Source organism: Pleurodeles waltl, chromosome 8 (genome assembly GCF_031143425.1).
Source record: "Pleurodeles waltl isolate 20211129_DDA chromosome 8, aPleWal1.hap1.20221129, whole genome shotgun sequence".
Taxonomy (NCBI): domain Eukaryota; kingdom Metazoa; phylum Chordata; class Amphibia; order Caudata; family Salamandridae; genus Pleurodeles; species Pleurodeles waltl.
Window position 1 is genome coordinate 62087233 of NC_090447.1, and position 5797 is coordinate 62093029.

Consider the following 5797-nt stretch of genomic DNA (forward strand, 5'->3'; position numbering starts at 1 on the left):
ATAGATGGTACAACTGCTGATAGCAGACTTGAGCAAATAAACTTCAGTTTGTGGTATGTACAGGAAGATTTTTCACATGGCTTCCCATTCGAGGTACACAAAATAATACATCTCAGCTCGACATAAAGTACTATAAAATTGATTCCACTTCGCTCTGAAATTAAAAGAACTCTAGGAAATGTACCCATGTAATTTTACAAGCACATTTCATTTCTGTCGGTACAAAATGAATGCCAATCTCTTTATTTAAGGTCATCATATTAGATATCTTCTCTCTTTGTTTTTCTGCTCATCTCTGTCTCTTTAGTTGAGGATACTGGCAAAGATCTTACTTGGCATGGCTCTGAGTGAAGGGATAGGAACTGGGACCCTATCACCTCACTCTACCGAGAAAAAAGTGAACACTTGCTTTGTAGATTAGTAGTCATCCAATTCTAGAGTATGCTTCAAAAGATTCTGGCATCATACTATGATTATGTTATCATGAATAGATCTGCACCCTCTGTTTTGCATACCAGTGTTTGAGTTTCAGCTTTCTATTTGATTACAGATTCTGACTCTGCAAATCTTCTCAGCAACCTTCTGAAGTTCCACATCCAGAGGTCTAACCCTTTTAGATTTATTTTTCAAATAGGCTCATAACAGATTGTCATCAATACTGACCATGTTAAGTTTACTTTATGGAGCTTATCTTGTATATCTGACTGCCTAGACCCACCAGGGACATGACATGCAGAGTCAAAGCTTTCACTCAGTGGTCAAAAGTTTGCTGTGCTGCTCCATGAATCAGAACTCCCAAGCCGTACCTGCTGATTGGTTCCTCAAAAAGGCATATTTATTCACTTTGATTTGTTTTTGGCCCAGGACACCTTTTTGTGTCCCATTTATGTCAGTGCTGTGCAAACTGTGTTGAGCACAGTTTATGGTTAGATTGATTTGCCAGATTAACCCTCCTTAAAGTATAGCCATGTTTTCTGGAGGGAGCTGATTCAACTTTCAGAGGACAATCCCCATTTATTCTCAAAGATGATAATAGCACTGGAGACAATAGCTTGGTCACACAGAATAGTAACTACATCAGCAATTAATTACAGAAGTCACATGCAAGCTCATTGTAGTACAGTACTCTCTAGGCTTTGTTTAGAGTTGTGTAGGCTACGGTAGACCTCAGGAGGGCAAATACATGATTTTCAAGCATTAATCATTGTCTTTTCAAATTACAATGTACCTCTCCTCCATCTGCACCAGATCTTTGTGGGCTGTAAGACAGGGAGCAAAGAAGACAAGATCTGAAGTGCAGACCTATTCCTTGCAGTGCAAGAGGGAGCCAGTCCATCAAATAATCTGTGATCAGCACTGAAGCCGTCAGCTGTCCACTCACTTTCAGCTTGCTCTACACCAGGGGGGCATAACCCGACCCAGCAGAATCCCAGGACAAATGTGCAACCCACCGACCTATGGTTTCCCACTTTGTCCAGAGGATTTAGATTAAATTATGATATTTGTGTGGAAGTCACGAAACAGCTTCAATTGTCAAAGTCAATGGCCAATGTTGTTCCCTCTGAATCTGTCTCCTTTATGATGTAATTATTGCTAATATAAATTGAATTAGGGACATGAATGTAACTTGTTAAAGCATTTAGAGTATGTTCCATTAAATGGCACTAACATCTAATCATTTCACATAATAATGGAAGAAGTCTGTAGTCTGTAGCTAAATGTATTCATGAATAAAATTGTTTGATTTGATAAAGAAAAAGAAATTGCAAGTGTATATATATTTTGAACCTGGCCCTTTCTGCACAGTAACCTCAAATTGTAGAATTTGTTTTTGTTGGCATTAGGACCCTGTGCACTTTACCACTGCTAACCAGTGCTAAAGTGTTTGTACCCTCTCTCAAATATGGTAAAATTGACTTATGTCTCATTGGCATGTTTAATTTACTTATACATCCCTAATAAAATTGTATACCATATATATACCCAGGACCTGTGAATTAAATGCTACTAGTGGGCATGCAGCTCCTATTTTGCCACCCACTAAAGTACCCCTTAAAACTTTTCCCAGGTCTGCTATTGAAGCCTGAATGCAGATTTCAACTGCCAATTTGACTTGGCAAAACAGCTGGCCTGCCAAGTCTTAAACCCCCCTTTTATGACTTGTAAATCACCCGTAAGATTGGCCCTAGGTAACCCATAGGACACGATACATTGTAATTAAAAGTCAGACATGTAATTTTAGGTTTTATTGTCCTGGTAGTAAAAACTCCTAAATTCATTGTTCAGTACTGTGAGTCCTACTTCTCCCATGAGATAGTATGGGGTTAGATTATTACATTTAATACATTCTAACTTTAGATTGGGAACAGGTAGACAATTTGTGTTTGGTGTCTGAGAAATTATAATTGCAAGCCCTCTTTGATGCTAAAATCAGATTGTACGGTACCATTTAGAAAATTCCACTTTTAGAAAGTTGGCATTTTTATGTCTTAACTATTTAGTGCCTGCCCCTGGAGACATGACTGGATAATGTTGCCAGTTGAGCTTTGATTATTCCTCCCAGACAGCCAGACAATATAGAGTTTAGCTGGGCCTAAATGGGACATCACTGTTAAGATGGGGGGCAAAGCTGGGCACAGCCCCACTTGAAAGTGAATCAGCTGTACCCTTCCTTCACTCAAAGGACTTGTCACCACTCCACTGTTTATGCAGCCAGCGCCGGGGTGACAAGAAACTTCAACCAGTTCAAAGGGACTTCTCTAGAAACATCTGCTACTTCAAAGAAGGCACCAGGTATAAAACATAGGACCCTCAGCATCTACAGTTAACTTTCTGGACCTGTGGAAGGACTCCCAGAGAACTGCCTGCTGTATGGCCTGCTGTGCACTTCAGAAGATTGCTTTGCTGCACCAGGAAGGACTACTTTGCTGCCTGAAGCCAGTCTTGAACCCTTAGCAACCTGCACTGGTGATAAACTCTGTTCTACTACAGAACCCATACTATAGTAAAGGGATTGAAACAAGGGGGTGTGCTTGCTCCTCACCTTGGTAATCAGTCCATGGTGGATCTATCTACCAGGTAGGATGGTGTAAATTTGCATCCAACATTTTATCTCACCTTGCATATCCAGACGACATTGTACTGCTGAGTCTTACCAAAATAGTCAGGCCCGGGTTAATCATCGAAATAAATGATTACTTTAAAGCAAACAAACTGAAAATAAATACCTCTGAAACAAAACCAGTGACAATTTCTGGATGGTGCACTGTATTTCCTGACAGTTTGGTAAATCTGTCCCTTATTCCAAATGTAGCAGCGGCTCCTTGATGATGACTTGGACACCACCTGCACACTTGTCACACTGAACTTTACCTTCTCAAGCAAATTCTTTTGTTGACATTTCTTCTAAGTCTGAAGGTAAATGCCAACCAGGCCTTTCATATCTTACTCACGGTCCATCGCTCCATTGTGGTTGGCCATATTTTTAGACTTTGACCTGGTTTCATATGACTAGATTTCCAAAGTTGGCGCTTTGACCTTTCAGATGCTAGATTTACCATTAAAAGTAATCTGGATTTCATTTTATTACTGTTTGGGTTTGTGTGCTTCATACTGCTTTTGTGCCAAACTACTAGAGGGTTAAACACAGCTTAATTTAGTGACTTTTTGGCTGACCCTATCAGAGACAGGACTTCCTTTCCAAATATTGATCCCATAAATTATATATTGTTGTTTTGGGATGGAAAGCTGGTCAAAAATATTTTACCACTAAGTCAAAGGAGGTGGTATCTATTTGCAAAATAGAAAGGCTTCTCAAGGGACCCCTTTCCCTTGTGAATGTGGATAAAAACATTGTTTAGGAGCAGGCAGTGTTAACTGGGACCCCTACCTACGCCTGAAAAATGGATGTAAATTGTTTCATTTTTTAGATACCTCCCATTTTCCTTTTAGGAAAGAGGTCTGCATTTAAATAAAATAAGATTGTTTAAAAGCAGTATCAGAAGTGGTGCTCTACTGAACTGAGCAGGCCCCCATAACTATGACTCTGGCCAATCAGAGTGGGTCGCAATTTGTAAACTACCTTTTGCATATTAATGAAGTAGGTCAGATCGGGGCCCATCACAATTCTGTATTCTGTAAACCAGACTATTAGTATATAGGGTGTTAGTTCACAAAATACCAGCACATTCAGTAAAAGCCAGTGTGGAAATCGCAACCACATCTACTGAATACATTTAGGTACAATCCAAATAACCATTTGTATTGTGTTGCTTCTTTTCACTGTTCCTCATATAAAATAGTCAACCTATCCTATAGTTTTATATAGGGTGAGTCATATCAAAATAGATGTTGGCTCCTGTACACTCCCTCACTCTTTCTCCTAAAGTCCTACAACTATGAGGTTTTTTACAGTGGGTATTCTTGTAGGTTATCAACCATGCTAGACTTTTAAACAAACGTGATTGGTCTTTGCATATTTTTTCTATTTCATCCTTAAGTCAATCAGTCACGACATACCTAAAATGAATATTTTATTCACAGTGGGGTAATTTAAAAGTAATTGTTATGTTTATTTCCAGAAAGCAGACCATTTTCAAATGACCTCAAACAAAGCTTGATGAGGACATGGCTGCTGTGAAAGCCACCAATGTCTCCTGGACCACTTTCATGCTGAGGCGCATTCCTGGGGCAGAAGAAGACCACATCTGAATTTCCATCTTTCTCTTCACAACTTCCCTTGTCTCTGTTCTGGGAAATTGCATCATTCTGTTCATTATAAGGAATACCACACACCTCGCTGATCCCATATACATGTTTTTATCAATGCTAGCCCTTTGTGACCTGGGTTTGACGTTTTCTACGTTGCCAACAGAACTCAGCATCTTCTGGTTCAACAAGAAAAAAATTGATTTTGATATTTGCCTGACCCAAATGTTCTTTTTCCAATCTTTCTCCTCCTTGCTGCCATCAGTTTTGGTCCTGATGGCCTTTGACCACTTTGTTGCAATTTGTTATCCTCTGAGACACTCCTCGGTTCTAACCAGGCCAAATGTCCTTATAATTGGAGCAATGTCATTCATCAGGAGCCCAAGCATACACGTTCCAGGTCCCGTTCTTCTGAAAAAGCTGTGGTTCTGCAACAACAATGTCCTCTCACATGCCTTTTGCTTTCACCCAGACTTGATAAGGCTTGCTTGCTCTGACACAACCATCAATAGTACCTATGGCCTGGTTCTAGTTCTCTCTACATTCTTGTTGGACTCTGTGCTCATTTAATGGTCATACATCATGATTCTAGGAGCTGTCTTAAAAATCAACACAAAGGAAAGACAACTAAAGGCTTTTAACACCTGTGTGTCTGATCTATCTGTGGTTCTGATATCGTATATACCTTATTGGCTTAACAGTAGTTCACAGGTTTGGGAAAAATGCCCCTCCTCTTATTCATGTTTTGATGGGACTCATTTATGTTTTTCTTCCTGCCTTAAACCCCATACTTTATAGTTTGAAAACCCGCAGGATTAAAAAGGCACTGTACAAGCTTGCTTGCTAAAGGATCCTGTATTGATAATTCCCTTAACAAGGACTTCATGTTATTTCCTGAATTGAACTGAAAATGCAGATCACTGAATTTGCTGGATATGATAAAAAGAAAATTGTGCAGAGGGTATTCTGAGAAGCAGATGACACTGACAGCCAATTGGAACTCACTGCATGCTGCCCCACCCACCTGGACCAGACACAGACTCCCTCTGTCCACAAGAGAGAAAAGAGTGATTGCAAGAAAAATAAATCA

General features: G+C 39.8%; 1 pseudogene; it reads left to right on the plus strand.

Annotated features, from left to right (window-relative positions):
* The first annotated feature begins 4743 nt into the window (after positions 1 to 4743).
* LOC138249442 (olfactory receptor 51G2-like) lies at positions 4744 to 5554 on the plus strand (annotated as a pseudogene).
* The last annotated feature ends 243 nt before the right edge of the window (positions 5555 to 5797 follow it).